The 19,934-nt window shown below is 40.6% G+C and overlaps 1 protein-coding gene across 19 annotated transcripts in view; it reads right to left on the bottom strand.

Annotated features, from left to right (window-relative positions):
- NRXN3 (neurexin 3) overlaps positions 1-19,934 on the bottom strand; it is a gene marked incomplete at both ends in the record, with an annotated part of 1,631,502 nt that overhangs the window by 346,997 nt on the left and 1,264,571 nt on the right. The window lies entirely within an intron of this gene.

Here is a 19,934-nt window from a genome sequence, read left to right as displayed (position 1 = left end):
TCTATACCACTATTAACAACAGGTTTCCCAAACTTTGCCTGATGATCAGATCACCTAGACTATTAAATATACAGATCCTTAGGCCTGTTGAAACCCTTGATTCAGTAGGTTTGGAGCATATTTTTATTAAGTACTACAGTTGGTTCTTATGATCAGACAAGTATGAGAAACACTGTGTTAGCAGAAACCCTCTCTCTCTCTTACTACTTATGAAAAAAAAAAAAAAAGACCAGCATAAATCATGTGTCAGTCATGCTACTAATCAAAGCTATAGTGATTGCCAGCAGGTGCAAGAAACTGCCAATGGCTTTGTCTAAGGTATATTACGAGAAGTTCCCTTTGTAAGTGAAGCTCACATGTGGTATATATTTAGTGCTAGGATATGTGTATTTTTAATATCTTCTCTGCCATTTGACTGCATATGATTGACCTCACTGCAACCTACAGAGGAGGAAGATTTAGCAGCAAACCCGTATGACAGGGAAATGGCCCAATTATGCTGAGCCTTGTTGTTCTCTCAGAGAAGCAGATACAGGCAGCATGCTAAGGCACAAAGGGAAGTGGGAGGCATGGGGAGACTGTTGTTAGATGAGGAAGATGAAAGGACAGCAATTATTCTAATCATCTATGGAGAGGGTGCAGAAATGTTTCCTATAATTGCCGAGCGATGCATGAAGTCAATAATTTTAACTGGTCTTAAAAATTTCTTTTTGGAATAGAAATTAATTTTGCTTTTTATCCCTTGGGCTAGTGAAAACTATTCATCACTCCCCCTTACCCAGTAGCCAGCCCAGTCTGTTTAGCCCTCCCTCGCTCAAGATGAAGGAGAAGGCCACAGACTACCAGAGGCCCATGTCCAGTTCAAATGGTATTTGTTTTATTTGGATGAATGGTCATTAGTCTCTGTTGATTCCTGTGCTTTTTTCCTACAGATCTAATGTCTGTTAAAATTCAGATTTAGGAAAGCTGACCATAAGAGAAATCCATCTCTGATAACTTGAAGATAAATGCTTATAACCTAACTTTCCAGTTGGTGAAACAGGAGCACCTTTCTTTGCATTCTCAAAACAATGTTCATATAAGTCTAGGCAAGTAACCGCTACTAAAAAACACTTTTTGTATTGCATTAGTTGTTTACTTGATTTTCCCTCCAATACACAGACACACACACACAGACACACACACACACACACACACATGGCTAAGAAAACTGCCAGAATACCAAATACAGGAGGCCAGTAGAGAAAGTCTTCAATATATAGTAAATAACTAATAAGTGAAGAATGATGAATGAATGAATGAACTAATCAACCAATGGCATTACCTTGTTCCTAGAAGCAAGTTTTCTTTTTGGTATTTGTGTCCAAGATTAGGGATTTGTGTCCAAGACACTAATTTAATGGAAGGCAGATTGTCAGAATTGCACTGGTCATCATCTCTAATCTCTATACGTATGGCACAAAAAATTCATTCTTTCAATCCTTTGTTCTTTCACTGAATGACTACTTATTAAGCATCTACTCTGAACCAGGCACTATTTTGGGCGCTGAGGTCAGAGCAGTGATTTACACTGTCCCATTCCATCCCCTCATTTCAGGGCAAGGCAGATATTAAATGTGTGAACATGTGACCTAGATAATTACAGACAATTATAGGAAATAACAAGGAGGCATGGGATAGAATGATTAGTGGGGAAGGGGAGGGGAGCTTTGTAAGTTAGGATGATCAAAAAACATCAGTCTGAGGAGGTCTAAGCTGAGATCCAAGTGATGAAAAGAGCCAGCTTTGGTGCTAAGGAGAGAAGTCTCAGGACAAGGTGGAAGCCCTACGTTGGAATAAGCCATCTGATTAACAGTCCTAAGTGTGGTGGCTGCAGAGGACAGTGGCAGAGGATGAGGTCTTAGGGAGGTTGAGGGGTCAGATCCTGTAGGATCTTCACGTCCATGGTAATACGTTTAGATTTTATGGGTAGTACAATACGAAGCTGCATGAGGATTTTAATCAGCGGGAGAAACATCAGCTGATTACATTTAAAATATTATTCTGACTGCTTCGAGAAGAAAAGACTGGCAGGGAGTGGGTGTCAGGCAAGAGTGAAAACAGATACCGATTAGAAAGTACCTGCAAAGATGCAGGTTAGAGAAGGCTCAGGTGGCTACAAGGAGCTTCTGCTAAATGGGAAGCCATGATGGTGGGCAGCAGGGAGAAGTGGTCTGACTTGGGATATATTCTGGAAGTAGATTCAATAGGATTTCTGATGGAATTGACGTTGGCCTTAGGAAAGGGAGGTATGAATCCTAAGTTTTTGGCTTGCACGACTGGGTGCATGTTGGATTTACTGAGATGTGGGTCACTGTGTAAAGAGCAGGGTGAGAATCAAGAGTTCTATTTTGGACTTGATGCTTTTCAGTTGCCTCCTGGGGATCCCAGGGGAAGTTGTTTACACAGATAGTTCCATATATCAATATCCCACTCAGGTGAGCAGTCAGGGCTGCAATCAAAGCCTGGAGGAAGCAGGAAAGGAAGGATCATTTTACAGGGAAAACTTTTCCAAGGAACTCTCAATAATAGCATCTCACTCTATACAAAAACCTAATATAAAATAATAACATAAAGTCAGTAAGTTTCTAAGATGAGTTAGTGATGAATTGTTTCACTTTAGTCCATTTTTCACCCTTCCTTGATTAGAAAAGTAACATATACTCATGATAGAAAACTTGGTAAATGAATTCTGTTCTTTTTAAGTCTTAATTGCAACACTCAGATATAACCGTTTTAACATTTTGACATGCCTTCTCCCTGTCTTTTAATTTGTTAAATCAAACAATATATATTGAACCTCTATGTATCAGGCACTATTCTAGGAATTGTGAATTCAGTGAAAAACAATACAAAGAAGTCACTGACTTCTTACAACGTATATTCTAGGGTGGGGAGGCAAATAAACAAACAAAAGCAAGTAAACATGTAGTATATCAGATGATGTTAAAATCTCTGGAGGAAAGTAAGGCAAGGTAAGGGGGTAGGGATTCCAGGAAGGTGGGGGAAGAAGGGCTGCTAAAACTGGATGGGTTAGGGAAGTCTTCATTAATAAGGTAACATTTGGGCAGAAGTGGGAAAGGATTGAGTGAAGGAGCCATGAGAGGGTACGTGGGAAGGGATGTCCAGGGCAAGGTAACAAGGGCAAAGACCCTGCGGTAGGGACCAGGTTGACCTGCTAGAAGAATGGCAGAGGCCAGTATGGCTGGAATAGAGTGAACAAGGGAGTTAGGATAATATTATCATAGTCTGACCTCATCACCTCCAGCAGCATAGGCAAACATGGTTAATTATCCTTCTTCTTGGCCTGAAACATTCCATTTAAAGTTAACTATATTGAAACCTTTCTCTGGAATACCAAGATCAGACTGAAGGGCCCAAATTCTGGAATCAGACCATGTAAGTTTAAGCCCTGCTCTGCCACTTACCGCATGAATGACCTTGGACCAATTCCTTAACCCTCCTCTGCCTTCCTTTTCACCTATGGTATAGTCCCTCCTTCAAGGGGTTATGGTGGTAAGTAGGTAAATGAATTAATGCAGGCAGAGTGTTTAGAACTGTGTCCGGCACCTAGCCAGGGCCCAGTAAATATCAGCTGCTATGATTATGGCCATGTTAGTATCGTTAAAATCCCTTCCCCCTCACCGGGCTGTGACTCCTTGAGGGTTTCTCTACTTCTGGGTCTCCAGGACCTCACCCAGGGCCTGCCATCGGTTTGGTGCTTAAGAAACGTTGGTTGAATCATCTGAATTCTACTTGGAGCCACATAGTCAATCCAGTAAACAAATTTACTCATACACTTTTAGCCCCAGTTTTAACTCATTTGAAAATCAACATTTGGCTCAAGGAACACTGCTCATTAGGCCCATCAATCTAAACACAATGTAATTAGAGCCAAGGCTGTTTGATCCAGTGTTCTGTAACTGGAGCTTCCTATTCACCAGCACTTTCCGAAATTCCCACAATGATCACTGTGTTCCTAATGACAGGCCTGAGGCAATGCAACATCCTTCCGAATAACCAAGAACGATTACTGTGTTCTATCTTGGTCTGTGAAAATCCAGAATCCCTGGTTGTTATCCAATCGGGAAGCTCTTTCACCAGAGATCAGATTTTTAGAGTAATCCACATTTTGACCAGATTAGATAGCTGTTTACTGTACTAGAAACTGGGTGAGCAGACTTGCCTGTGTTTATGTGTGTGTGATATATAATCAGGTCATAACCTGGTTTTTATGGGGAATAATTATCTGATTCTTTCCTTTCCTTTTCTTTTTTCAGTAGAAAACTCTGGAAATTAGTGTCTAGCAAAAAAAGCACTCCTCCTTCCAGATCACTGGATCATGGGGATGGTTTCAAGGTAACAAAACCCCAGCACTGCTCAATGCTTTCCCTCAAGCATTTTAAATTTCAATTTACAGTTAATCCCTTTCATTTTAGTATTTGACTAATTGATGGAGATGATGTCTTTTAAAGATAAAATGACTACTATCAACCCTCATTACTGTGTGGGATGGAATAACACTATCATTGTACAGGTCTTTATTAAATTATCTTAATTATCAAAAATACTGTTATTTAAATAGATAAGTTTTTGAAAAAGTACTCTGAATTACAATCTGTGCAACTTTGGGCAATTTTTTTTTTTTTTTTTGCAGTACACGGGCCTCTCACTGTTGTGGCCTCTCCCATTGCGGAGCACAGGCTCCGGACGCACAGGCTCAGCAGCCACGGCTCACGGGCCCAGCCGCTCTGGGACATGTGGGATCCTCCGGGACCAGGGCACGAACACGTGTCCCCTGCATCGGCAGGCGGACTCTCAACCACGGCGCCACCAGACAAGCCCTGGGCAATTTTTGTTTCTACTAGGTGCTTCAGTTTTCTCATCTGTAAAACAGTACTAATAATCAGTCCTACTTCACAGGGTTCTAAGGATTAACTGTAAAATGCTCAGAACAGTGTCTGGTATATAATAACCACTCAATGAATGTCAGCTATTCTTCATACAATTTGCCCCTTGATATACATACTTGAGAGGAGTGCTGGGTCTTTTGAGGGTTCCTTATGTTTATTATTAATTATAATAATTCTAGATAGCTAGAAGGGGTGGAGTTTCTATTTAGAAAAAAAAAAAAAAAACACACACACATGCACAAGAAAAATCCCCAGCTGCAGCTGCCCCATCTGCCTGCTCCTGCATTGAAAGCCTTACTTTAATTCTGCCTCAGCATACCATCTTTGTTTGTAAGGGATAAGTGAAGTTAAGTGCCCATTCTATTCCTTTTCAACATATTTCCCTTTGAAGGGGTGGTAGTTTGTCTTTTTCTATAGTGGGAGAAATCTCAGTTGCTTGGTAACAAAGCAGAAAATCAATGGCAAGTCTGGCCTTGGCAGCCCCAATATGCTCCACACCCTGGCCCTCTGTTCTCAAGAATGTTCCTCGGCCACTGAGTCAGCTTGCAGATTCTCAGAGCACTAGGCCCGAGATGGCAGTATGCCACTTAGAGAAAAAGCAAGGCACAGCTTCTTCTAACAGTTCTTTTGTGGCCATAACTGAAATAAACAATGGCGACATGGAAAGAAGTTTAGAGTAACACTTAACTCACCAAGTCCCCAAGCCCACCTTGTCCCCTTATCTCTGTCCTCTGTATCAACAGAAGTGCCTGGAACATTTCCCAGTGAGACTATAAAGAGGTAACACCTGTATTGTTCTCTTTTCCAGGTAGCTTTGTCTTCCATACCTATACTATTTGGTCCAGCAGAGGGACAAATATACCTGAACTACCCAATGCTTATGACCAACACAAAGCACTCCCATAAACCCACACAGCTTCTGCCACTGTCAGGACCAGACTATGTGGTGAGGCCCCCCAGGGCTCTTCTGTTCTGACCTCACCCCACCCCTCTCCCCTCCCCCCTCCAAATTCTACATATCATTATTGCTCAGGTTTGCATTTTACACTTTATAAGCCCTTTCTCATGCTTTATCTCATCTGATCCTTAAAGTAACTCCTTGATAAACATAGAAAGGTATTATTATCTCTGTATTACAGAATACAAAGAACCTTTCCATCTAGAAAGTATGGAGCCAAGATGTTAGGCATTCTGATGCAGAATCCAGGAATCATTCTACTACACTGTGCTGATTTTCTTTGCTCACTTTTTATGGTCAATAATAACTATAATAAGAGCTAATATATAGCACTTACCACATGTCAATTAACTATTCTAAGCGCCTTTTGTACATTTATTCATTTTAATCTGCTATGATCCTCATCTTATAAATGCAAAAACTTAGGTATGGAGAGATTAAGTGACTTGCTTAATGTCAAACAACTAGAGTGAGGATTCAAATCTAGCCAGTCAAGCTCTTGGGTTTGTGTTCTAAACAACCATTCTATACAATGTCCTAATGATTAAAGAAAGGGTAGTTTGGTGAAGCTAGAAGAGTGCTTTTGTATCCTCTGTGGATCTGATTGTGATACGCATCTCCAACATATGGCCACGTTAATACATTTACAGTCATGTGCAATGGCAAAATATTCAATGCATAAGTTAGAATTAACAGCCAAGGAAATAACTGATGCCTAAGTTCAGTAGAGAAAGAAAAGGTAGGAAGGATGGTATTAATCTAACAAATATACTTTTAGACAATTTTTTCTATTAAGAAGTATTTGTGGACTGTCACAGATTGGAAAAAACTAAGGAGAGAAGAAAGAAATGTGGTATCCTAGATTGGATCCTGGAACATAAAAAGAACATTAATTGGTAATTTCTTAGTTTCGATAAAGGTATCCTGGTTATGTAGTATGTCAACATTAGGGGAAGCTGGGTGAAGGGTATAAAGGAACTTTGTACAAAATCTTTGCAACTTTTCTGTAAATCTAAACTTATTTCAAAATAAAAATTCTTAAGAAATTATTTGTAGGTGAAGTGTATTTCAGTCTGTCCTTCCCCAAAGTAACAACCTCAATTCCTGATTTTGCTAAATATTTGACTCTTTTCTATCTATTTCTTTCAAAGATTAGTCTTATTGGTCCCTTTCATAAAAGATCGATCTTAATGATGTTCTCTGACTTTCCTCTGACCTAGGAAAGATGCCTTTAGAGGATGATCACGTTTGAGGAAACTGAAACTCACTTCTCCCCTCAGTTGCTCTCTAGATATAACCAGTTTTCAAGTCTCTGGGAGATTATTTGAAATTTTGACAGAATAGGAATATTCTCCCCAGAGTTCCTGACCCCTAAATGTAATCATTTCTCAGATGAAACAGGAGGTTAATGCAAATGGCCAAATCCATTAGAGGAAGAGAGTGATTATTCATTTTTTATGTCAGGACACAGATCTCTTGATGTTGTAGAAACAGGATTTAGTTTTGTTTTAATGATCTATATTTTTAGGTAACTCATTTCAGGCTCAAATCTCAAAACAAAAACAAAACAAAACTAGTACAATTAGTGTCATGCATCAAGAATACATTTGACACATACTTGTTAAGTTTGCAATTAGATTACACTTTCAGTACATTCATTCAAGAAACATTTATTGAGAACCTACTGTATGTACAAGGATGGATAGGACTAGGACCCTGTCTTTGAGGAGCATGCAGTACAGTAGAAGGAATTGGGTAGGACAGCAAATTATGACACTTAGACACTGTCTCTAGCATGACCAGCTTTTATCATTCAATATAAAGCAGAAATTTTCTTTTTTAACTAATAGAGAACCTTGTGAAAAATTCTGTTCAAACACAATACTAACACTCACATTATAATTTCAAACTTAGTAATGATATATTCTGTCTCGCCAAATTCCATTAGAGATTTAAAGGAAGGAAGAGGATCTGAGTTTATTACCTAAACCATTTTCCAATGTATTATTGATGAACAAGGAAGGCACTTTAGAGTCCAAGAGAGCAAGATAGATCATAGTTGGAGTAAAATCCACACTTCTATCCCATGATGGAATGTATTTCAGGCTTCATTTGTAAATTAGCTTTAGGACAACTTAAATTCCTATTTTATTCTAAATATTTGACTCTCTTCTATCCATACCACTCTGCTGGAAGAAATACCTCATTTGCTCAAATGTTTTTGGATGCTTGCCTAATAGAAGATTTCAGCATGCATCTCTCAAGGAGACATTGTCACTACAGTCACTCTGTCCACTTTTGTAGACAATGTTCTGGGCTAAAGCCCTTCTGTAAATCTCTAAATCCATTCTGACTATACAGCTTTCAAGCTTTCAGATTCTATTCTCTTGCCTTGAATTGTCTGTTGTACTCATTAATTACTTTTTTGAGACAGAAAAAAAAAGAAATCTCTCTCAATTTCCCTAAAGCCTAGGATTCACCAAGAAAAGCAATTATCTTTTTGTATAGTATTGATCTGTCTGAACATTGTCTCCCAGTGGATCATCCATTTAGTTCTGGAATTTAAAGATCCTTACAATGCCAACCTCTGAGTCATCACATGAATTACTGTCCACTCCTGATCTGCTGGCACCCACCACTGGTCAAGTTCACTATCACATTGACTTGTCTCACATTGGCATTTCACTTGGGAAGGGAAATACTTCGGTGTTTGTGTTGTGCACGTGTTTTACATTTCTTCACTTAGCACCATTTAAGACCCAAAACACTTACTAGCCAACAAATCTTCAAAATTGACAGTATACTCTTTGGGAGGAAACACATGAGATTATTCAGTGATGCCTGGTAGAATTTACTATTCCATAGTACTTCCCATGTATGATTGATAAAAATATGTCAGCAGTAGCTGACCACAGAAAGCCAGACATAATCTTATAAAACTTTACATAATTCACTACACCAATAAGATTCTTTGAAAGTTTCATTGGTAAATATATTCTAGAAAATGACAGATTAGCATTAAAGCTGAATATCTTGCAAAATCACTTTGAAAAGAGCGTCAGCATTGGAGAATGAGGACCTACTGACAAATTCAAATTTTTTTTCTTGATTTACTGAGGCATAAAATTACATTTAGGGTGATTTTTCTAGCTGACTAACTATTTTTCTCAATGTTAATATTAACTCAATATTAACATTAAACTGCAATTTTAATTGATTCTTTTAGAACTCAGGTACAGAGGAACTTAGGAGCTTATAATTCTGGATACTCTTTCAAGTCGGATAAGCCAGTTTAAAAAGAGCAGAAAAGTGGTGCCTTCCTGATGTGGGCTCTGTAGCTCAGTAGGTACACTAACAAGTTCCAGGAATTCATCTATGAGAAGACAGGGAGAGGCTCACTCATCACTGATCTGGGTCACAGTTATTATGGTCTATAATTGCCAGTGGGTTATGTCTACCAGACGACTGATTGTGTCCAGAAATAGAGACATCCATAATCTTAAAATGATATCAAAATGGTAAAATTTTGTCAGAAGTAATATTTGAACACAATGAGTGTTTCTTCTTAGTGCTCACATAAACTCCCTAACTGAATTTACCATTAGGAGAAAAGAGATTACTCTGACTCTAAATTACCTATTCTGCAGAAAACTTTGCCACTTGTCTATCATGCTAATCGGCATTTGGAGATAGGTTCATGCCCCTCCCCAACTTTTTAAGGTGAGAAATGCCATATCTTAACAGTGTATACAATGTTTCCTTGGCAAAATTTTGAGGGTTCTGCTAGCAGTATATAATTCTCAACATTTTGCCAAGTAAGCACCAATGGTTTCCCCAAAGGCTTGTGACTGGCTTTCTCTCTTGTTAGTAAAGGTAGGATCCATTCAGGTCCATGAGTGGAAAAGACGAGAAAGCAATCTCTTGGTTTCAGCTTATCTCCTTCCACTCTAACAGCCAATATGACGTGAGTGGCCATAAACAGAAGAACGTGGAGGCTGAGTGATTCAAGGAACAGATTGTGAAGGCATTAGGAAAACCAGGAAGTCCAGGAAGGAGAAAGAACCTGGGCTTTGGCTCTAGGTACACCTGGATTTAACTCTGGTCTCAGCTGCTTGCAAGCGACAGGAACGTTGGCAAGTCACTTAACCTCTCTGAATTTTGGATCCTCAACTGCAAAATGAGGACGATAGTTCCCACCTTTGAGGTCACTGAGGGGATTACAGGGAAAAACAAAATAAAAGCAGACATGTACACTCATATACATATACATCCCTGCACTCAGTCGATGCTTTATAAATAGCAGGCATTTTTATAAGAAAATAGCCACTCCCTTTGAAGGACTTTATTTTTTACTCCTATGAGTTGGGTTGTGCCTCACTTGGGGCTTTCTCATGGAAAGGAAATTATTAGATATTTGAAGTGGTGTCTAACTGATTCTTGCGTAGGGTCTTTTTCCTTCCTCAGGTTAATTTTTACCTACATTCCAGCTGGAGTGGATGTTCACATTTATGATTATCTATACTAATCACATAAAATGCAATAAAGAGGAAATCATAAAGGGGCTTAAAAAAAAAGGTAACTCTAAAAGGGGGCCCTTCACAATTATTCTTGGCTTATCCTCTGAGGAAAATGAGCCATGTTCCTATGGTAAGGGGTTCAATACCAACGCAGATGCTAAATTACCTGGCCTACCTATGCAAAACTCAGCAAATAATTTTTCCTTCTCAGCCAAGAGGGGTGTGGCTTGAGGCTCACCTGGTTGTATTGATGGGCCACTGGCACCAATTCAGGAACACAGGACATGCATTACACTGCCCTCCAACAGAGAGCTGCTTCATCTATCCAGTCCATAATGTAAGGCCACGAGCAGGTAGAAACGTGTGAAAGGAGCAATGTGAGACTTGAACAGCCCTGGAGCTGAAGACAAGCCTCTGAAAAGAATGTGTGTACACACCTATAAAGAATATTATTTAATCCTGGTACAAGCAGATACGCCAACACAATCCAGATTCTGAATTGGACAGTCTTATTTAGCCACCCTGGATGTTTTATGCATTCTCTCCCATCATGTCTACTTTCCTAAAATAATGAGGAGCTTTTCTGTGTCAAGCATGGTGTTGTGCACATTACATATGGGATATCACATTTAAATTTCATAACAAGTGTGCAAGGTATAGATTATAACGTTAAAGTATAGATGGGGAAGTGACAGGTGACTGCTTAGGACTATCCAGGAGGAAAAGATAAAGGAAGGCTCAAAACCTAAGTTGTCTGACTCTGAGATCAAGACATTGTTGAAAAGATGCCTTGTTGACTTCCTTTGACAACCCCCAAAGAGGCCATTCCAAAGGTTCTACACTTTCTTCAAGTCTCTTAATCTACCTTTGCCCCTGTTGCTTGCAGCAGATGACCTTACATTTTTTATTCACTAGGAAGCTTAAGAATATCAGACGTGAACTTGCTTGACTATCCTCGTCTTCTCAGAGTTTTGGTGCAATTACCCAACCCCTGCTCTCTTCTTTGCTCCACAGGAAGGGTGATCAAAATTAAATGCTCTACCTTGATTTTTCTCTCACCCTTCCCTGCCTTCTCCAGCCCCAGGCTGGTCAATTTTGCTCACCTCTTCTCTAATGCATTGGCAATCTCTGCCTTTGTACTGGCCCCTTCCCTTCTGCTTGAAAACATCTTATGTCTCCTTTATCCCCAAAACACATACACACCCTTGTCTCCACCCCACTACCTTGACAGAGGTGATCTCTGAGTTGTATCTTCTTGAGATAAGTAGGAGATATATAGTCCCCATTTTCTCATATCAAAAAACTTATTGTCACAAGATAAGTGACTCTTCCTCAAGACCCTATGGCTCCCTGGTGGCATAACTAGGTATAAAATTCAGATCTTCTGCGCCTCAGCCCCGGGCTCTCTTTCTCTATTCAATATCAATTGCCAATCAATGCCCAAGGGTGATAGTGTGAGACGGCCTTTTTCCGGTAAGGTCACCATAACAAGTTCCACTTTCCTTTTGTCTCTGGAGCTCAGAGCCTGCCTCATACAAGGAACAGAGTTGCCAACCCCAGGTGCAAGGACCCTGCTTGTGATAAGTGATGCATCTCTAATTATCGCCTTACCCAAACAGCATAACCTGTCCTCCCAGGTATGAAGGCCCATTAATAACCCTTTGGGGACGGGGGGCAGTGTTCCAGATGCAGCCCTGTCACATGATCTGCTCTCTGATACGGGGTGCCCATAATCAGCACTCACATGCCCTCTAAAGTGTCACAACACTCACTGTTTCTCAGCCTCTCACAATATACAACCAGACAGCAAACCCCCTTATCATTTAATAACACTCCCTGATACTGAAAGCTGGAGAAAATGGAAACACTCCGAGGGGGTGGAGAAAGTTCGTTATGTAAGGAAGCGATTAAGGTTGTAACACAGGCTCTCACACAGCAGAGAGTTCAGACGAATGATCAGATACCCTTTTAACCCTCAAGCCTCCCTCTGCCTTTATCCTCAGGCTGGTAGACTTCTGGGGGACAGCGCCGCACCCCTCCATACACAGACAGGAGATGCCTTGGGAGACGAGCAGAAAACAAAACAGTGGAGTCTGTGTTCCTGTTCTGCTAAAAGGGGTTTCGAGTCACTGTTTTCATCTTGAAAGGAAATGCACTGTGGTATGGAACACTGGGTTGGGGGTCTGTCCGGGGATTCGGGGCTGGTTTTGGCCGTCAGCATATACATGGGCCTCAGTGTACGTGTTTGTGAAATGGGGAGGAAAATGCCCTTCTCTGTGTAGCATGAGGTCATGCTACAAAATGAAATGCAACAATATGGGGTAAAGTGCTTTACATTTTTAGCAGGAATGATTAATAAGACGATAACAATAGTAACGGCTAACATTGAAAGGTCCCTTAGGATGGGGCCAGGCAGTATGCAATTACAGGTATCATCTAATTTAACACTCATATCAACCCATATGGAACTTTATTATCAACAATTGCAACAGATGAGGAAACTGAGGCATAGAGAAGTTAGGTCACTTGGTTGAAGTCACAGAGTTATTACGTGACACTATTAAGTAACAGAGTTAGGATTTGGACTCAGTATGTCTGGCTCCTGAGTGTATGCTCTTGTTAAAGAGGTCTGCCATTAATCAGAAGCCTTGGATTGTAAGTTGGAGAGGGAGAGAGGGAGAGAGGGAGAGAGGGAGAGAGAGAGAGAGAGAGAGGGAGAGAGAGAGAGAGAGAGAGAGAGAGAGAGAGAGAGAGAGAGTGAACCTGTGAAGAGGGCTTAAAAGAAGGGAGTGTGAGTGAGCAGAGGTCACTCAGGCAAACAGTGCTTCACCGTTCACACAACCTACTGACTCACCCTCCCCTCCTCCATCGCCCAGGAGCTCAGTCCCCACTTTCCTCAAACTCCAGTTGAAACAGAACAACTCGTCTTTTCCTTGCACATTGCAATCTGGGAATTGCGAGGCTTGTGTTTTACACCCAGCTTTCTCATTAACCAACTCTGTGACCATAGGTAGGTAAGTCTCTGAGTCTCCATATCTTCATCTCAAAAATGAGTGTTTGAATGACAGGTTCTCTCAGCTGCTCTCCAGCATTTAACTGCTCGTTCTGGGTTCCTGCTGGGACCTGCTGGGAACAGCGGCTCACTCTGTCAGCATAGAGATCCCACCAGAGCAGTGATCTCCAAAGTGGGGGGGGGGGAGCATCCCCAGGAGGTGCCAAGGTTGGTTCACTAGGGTGATGGGAGAAAATACTGTTTTTCTCCCATCTATTTATCAAATCTTATCTGTACAAACTTCTGATGTTTCTGTTATGTTTTATGATATAAACAACATATTAGCACATATGCACATTACATCATACATAAACACACTTATAAGTTGTGCATGTTTTTTTTTTTTTTGCCTTGCATGTGGGACAATCAAAAATGTTTGGAGACGATGGTACTAGAGAGCCAGCCAGCCTTTGTTCTCTGCAGGGCTCCCTGGAGGCTATACCCAATTTGCCACATTGATGAAATGCTTCCAATGCCGGCAGACGTGAACTAGAACTTAAAGCTAGTACCAAAGTGGTTCATGTTGCAATTTAATTTTTCTTCCTAAAATTAAATGCGTAATGCTGTTTCTTCAACTTAAAACATAGAGAAAGGAATAATAATATTCATGACAATAACAATAATAATAATGTTAATGATAATACTGGTTTAAAAGCTCATGTGCTATGTGGAAAGAAACCCATCTTATTACACAATCATATTTGAAGCCTGGATTTTTAAAGAATATCTTACTCTAAAGGACAGGTACAAATATCTAATGGGAGCAAGACATTTTCTCTCAGAAAAATCATCATTTCCCCTTAAGTTTCCAGGATTATTCTAATAGTATGTTAAAATATATGGAAACGTTGCCCTGGTAGATTTCTCTACCATTTTGTCTATTTTTCTGTGTCACAAAATAGATTAAGTTCAGTTTTGAAGTAATCCTCCCCCTCTTGATTTCCCTCCCTAAAATCAAATATTCACAGTAATACCTGGGATATGATGTGCTATTCTGACCTCTCTAGTTTGGGAAGAATATTGAAATAGTATAGAAGCTATAAAGATAGGCTCAAAAAAAAAAAAAAGGAGTGCTGTAAAGGCTAGAAGATAAAACATATGAAGAGAGGTGGTGAGAGCTAAATTTATAAAGTCTGGCTAAGGAATGACTCCAGGGAACAAGATCATAGCCTATAAATACCTTCAAGGTAACAATATAATTGAAGGGAAAAAATTATTCACAGTCTCAGAAGGTGATATGACTGGGAGCAATGGCCTAAAGCAATGGAAGAAAATGCTTAGGTAACATTGTCAGGAGTAGGGGGCAAAAGAGATTCTTGACTATGTGAGGAATGGAACAGGAAAAGCAATCCCAGAGGAAGCATGTGAAGCATTCTGATACAGACAGCCGAAGTCCCTGAGTAAGGAAAGGGGTCTAACAATTGTGTTCCTCAGTCATGTGTCACCTCTCCCTCCTGTCAGAGTTCAGAGCTCTCAGAAAGATATGCCCCTGAAAGGCAGCCCCCTTCAGAGAAGGCTAACTAATCAGAGATCTGTGTGAAGACAATTTCTGTGAAGAGTCAAGAAAACCCTGACACACTGATACTGTAAAATTATGAATTAAAACATAGGAAAATATGTTGTTTTATGCATGTTATATATAATGTCATATTTTAGGAATGACACCCAACTTTTCCCAGGAAAATTAATAAAATCTTCATCTATCAATTACCATTCTGTGTTCAATGCGAAGGTTCTTCAAAGAGCACAGATAAGTTGAACCACTGAGTTAAAATCATTGAATGCGTTATGCTAAAGAACAGATTATATACATGAAATACATGAATATATGTGAGCCCCAAATATTTCTGAGTAGGCAAATATGTACCCTTAGGACAGTAATGTAAAAATCAACTTTTAAGCTCTTCTAAAGTAAATATTTAAAATAGTTGTGTCTATGAAAATGTTTGAGAGCCCCATTTATGCATGACTCGAAGGTATGACTTAAAACTGTTAACACACTTCTGTGTGAGAGGAATCGCGAGATCAGGTGTCCGCAGGCGTGGGGCAGGCCAGGAAACGGATGAAGAAGCTGGGGATGTGTGTGACAGAGAGAGGGTGGCACCTCGGGTGGCTGGAAATGCCATGTCATAGAACTGGCAGCAGTTCCTCATCCCCAGCTGACCGACGCCGCAAAGGAACACTGGCCCCGTGCAGCTGAACCTTCCAATAGTTTTAAAAGAAACTGGAAATGTCAAGTTGCATATGAATTATCCGAAAATTAAAATATATTTGTGTATTGGATAATGCTCAAGGGGCACTAGCTGGGCACATTCTCTAAACCCCACATGGTGAAGACAAGGGACAGCCTAGTCTCTGAGATTAGGAACCTGGACCAGCAAGTTGGAACTAAGTGGAGGACAACTGCAGTAGCTCCATTCTAGATGCCGTCATGCAGCTGCCCTACACACGCTCAGGAGTCTAGTGTGCTGACCTGGTTCCTGACCAGCGAAGAGGGCACAATTGGCTCCAGCCTTGCTGTCAGTCATCGTGAGTGGCAGAAAGTCCCTCTCAGAGGCAATCAAATCTTCAACTACCCTGAAGGCAGAAGGGAGCAGAAGCATGGCTTCTTACAGACACCCACAGGGGCTTCATGGGAGTCTGTTTCCAGAAAGTGCTGTGTGAAAAACAAGACTAGGTTTCCCAGATCTAGCAACTCGAAGTCAAAGGTTACTGGCGGACTCTAGGTGGCCAGCAGCCGAATTGGAGTTCACAGAACAGTGTTGTTCTGTTTAGGCTTTAAAACACACACACACACACACACATACACACACACACACACACACTCTTGTCCTGCCGTGTGAAATGTCTGGTCTCAATCCTTTGATTTTGGCCTCTGTGGCAGTGAGATATCACACAAAACCTTCTGACCAGCTCACGTCACGTACAACCACGTGCACAGAATTTGTAGTCAGCTCTCGCTACTCTGCAATATCAATTATTCTCTTGGAGAGAGACATGAGAGCTCAATCTGCATGCCTCAAAGAGACGTTTGGTCTTCCTGCTTTGGTCGGGGTTTATACCAGAGGAGAATTCTTTGTTAATATACTACTTACACCAAACACTCACTTTTAACAAAGAAGCAATTTGTGGAAACACAGGAAAATTTACCTAATGTGCCTTCTATGTTCTTTCATGTAAATTATATAAAGTGGGTGTTTCTCGGTTCCCTTTATCAGAAATGAATAGTAATTTATAAGGAGAGAGCTAAGGGTAAGTTCCCAGTTCTGAAACGGGGTCTGTTATGATACGGTGAATACTCAATTCTGGATGAAACACACTGAGCTGCTCTTTGGAGAATCCTTGTAAAATAATACTCTTTGAATCTCTGCAAAGCTCTAGCTCAAATCAAAGATTAAGATTTAGAGAAAGGGAAGAAAAAGACTTCTATGGTTTTCTCCAGAGCTGTCTTATGTGTCTGCATTTCAATCCAATGTTTGCATGTGTTTAACACACACACACAGCTTGAAGGAGGAAGTACACACTCTGTGTTTTGCAGTGTTTGGGTGTGAATCAAAGGGAAACATGTGGTTCCATTCTGTTTCCTGGAGCATTCAGTTAAGTGGAGGGAAAAAACCTAATTTGCGCTGATATTGTCACCACAGGGGTTGATTCTGCAAATACCTGGGGTCGGGGAGGGGAAGCTCTGGGTCAATGTGCAGACCTGATGGTCTATAGGCTTGAAAAGTATACTGGAAGTGGTGTGGTCTGTCTCTGGGGAGGTTGGGTTTTCATTTGGTTGACTTTGGTTTTTGTCTTTCTTTTCTGTCGGTTAGTGCTATGTGGACGCCTCTAGTGACTTTGCTGTCTGTGAAATATGGATGGATGTTCTGAAGGCATCCTGCACAATTACAAAATGAAACAATATGAATGGTCACAGTCCTGTTGAAGAACAAGGAACTGAAATTGGGGGTAAAGATGTTATTCTTTTTTGTTTCTTTTTGGTACTGAAAACAAACCAGAGTGGTCATTACGGTGGTCACAGCAGAACCCCCAGCTGGTAAGAGGGTCCTTTGCTCTGTTTTGATTATAAGAGTAAGGGAGGTTCACATGGGGATTTGGAAAATAGAGGAAAGTTCAAAGATGGAAACAAAAGTTTGGGGGGATTCGCCAGTCTGTTAATACTTTAATCAATTAAATATAGATGACCTTGGGTTTTCACAAAGCTCTACAGAACTTAGGTTCTGACTGCTACCTACTACCTACTGAGGACTCCCCACCAGAAGGTAAGCTCCACAAGTCCAGGGGTTAGACTATCTTGTTCACTCTTGTATTCCCAGCACCTAGAACTTACCTGGCATGTAGTAGGAGCTGGTTGAAAAAATAAGTGATTAGGGAGGGGGAAGGGTAAGTTGGGACGAAGAGAGAGAGTGGCATGGACTTATATGTACTACCAAATGTAAAATAGATAGCTAGTGGGACCAGCAGCATAGCACAGGGAGATCAGCTCAGTGCTTTGTGACCACGTAGAGGGGTGGGATAGGGAGGGTGGGAGGGAGAAGCAAGAGGGAGGGGATATGGGGATATATGTATATGTATAGCTGATTCACTTTGTTATACAGCAGAAACTAACACACCATTGTAAAGCAATTATACTTCAATAAAGATGTTAAAATAAATAAATAAATGATTAAATTGTTTTTCACTAAAGTACTTGGGCTTCACCTGCCTGGCTAACTTTAACTTGAGAATTCTATTCCTCCCACCCGCCTCTCACCTAAAGCTAAGTTTGTCATGTTATACTTCTCGCTATATGCCCCTGTATACATTTGCAACCAGACCTCAGGGAGATTTTTGTCTTTTTTTAACGGGTAGCTGTGCGTTGTGGATAGTCCAAGACCCTCCCCCACTGTGCACTGTGTTCTGGGAAACACATCACACCAAACTAATTTTTTTCATTCAAGCTTCGGTGTTGAATTAAACTTTGCTGTTTAGCCATGCAACAAAACCCACCCTAGCATCGCTGATCTAAGTGGCAAATGTGAGTGCTTGCTACCCTTAGGGACTAGTCATTAAGTCAGGGGTAAATTGAAGGGAATCTGCTCCCACTTCAAGAAATGTGATTTCCAGTGAAAAGGTCTACCTTTCACGTTTTTACTACACTCTGCCACTAGACAGTAGAAACTAACAGACCAGTGGATGACAGCCCAGGGCTTCTGCGAAGACACTCATATTTGGTTTTAAATTAGAAATATATACAATTAAATACTGACTGCAGAGAGACTAAATGTGTTTTTGTATTATTTGAGATCATTTACAGCTTTTACATAAGAATATTTGAAGACTTCTAACAGAGCATTTATCACACAATGAAATAGGTGAAGGCATTTGTCCAATAATCTCTGCTCAGATATGCTACATTTGAGAGGATTTTTGTTAAAATTTGACAAAAAAAGTTGCCTCTGAATCTCTTGGTCCACCATATTGCATGCAAAACCTTAGATTAGTTTCCAAGCCCATTTTGCGTAAGGGTATTTAAGAAAGCAGTTTGGGGGTAAATGGATGCCTTAATGCTGTTGAGACAAAAAACATACTGGGAAGCAATCAACTGTGACATAAAATGAAGAATTTCTTTGAATCTAGAAATAAAATGACTTAGTTCCAATTACATATTCTGCTTTAGTCAAAATACTGTACCCCACTCCTCCATTTCTGTTTACCATTCTTAACTGAGTAGATTAAAAAAAAAATCACAGGTCCTGCTAAATTCACCACATCCAACCTCAATACTTAGTAGGTAACTTTTTTTTTTTTTTTTGTGGTACGCGGGCCTGTCCCTGTTGTGGCCCCTCCCTTTGCGGAGCACAGGCTCCAGACACGCAGGCTCAGCGGCCATTGCTCACGGGCCCAGCCGCTCCACGGCATGTGGGATCTTCCTGGACCGGGGCATGAACCCAGGCCCCCTGAATCGGCAGGCGGACTCTCAACCACTGCGCCACCAGGGAAGCCCGGTAGGTAACTCTTGAAAGCACTGTATATGACATTAGAATGAAATATACTGATAGTTAGTCTCCTTTCCTTCTCAGCATTGCAAGCAATGGTTATTTAATACTCTAAGCCTTAGTTTCTTAATCTCTAAAACAGAAGTAATCTCACCAACTTGACAGTGTTGTGAGGACTAAAAGAGCTGATATATACAAAGTGGCAGGCACACTGGAAAATAAATAAAAGAGCAAATACAGAAGTGATTACAAAAACATGCATGTCATCAGGTAAGAATATGAGTTTGTAGCTATGAAAAATCAACCAGTAAAAGTCATTTCCAAAAGTCTTCAGTAACCGAGCTACTGCCGTTGGCATTTTAAAAAGGGCTGAATAATTTTATGACCATTAGTAACATATGTAGGCATCCAAGCTAAAATAATGATAAGGGTAATCAGATTCCACGCCTCACTGCACATGGTGATTGTCAGGAC

This window comes from Hyperoodon ampullatus (genome assembly GCF_949752795.1).
Source record: "Hyperoodon ampullatus genome assembly, chromosome: 3".
In the NCBI taxonomy this organism is placed as follows: Eukaryota; Metazoa; Chordata; class Mammalia; order Artiodactyla; family Ziphiidae; genus Hyperoodon; species Hyperoodon ampullatus.
The sequence above is the reverse complement of the archived record's forward strand: the minus strand, read 5'-3'. Positions and strand labels throughout refer to the sequence as shown.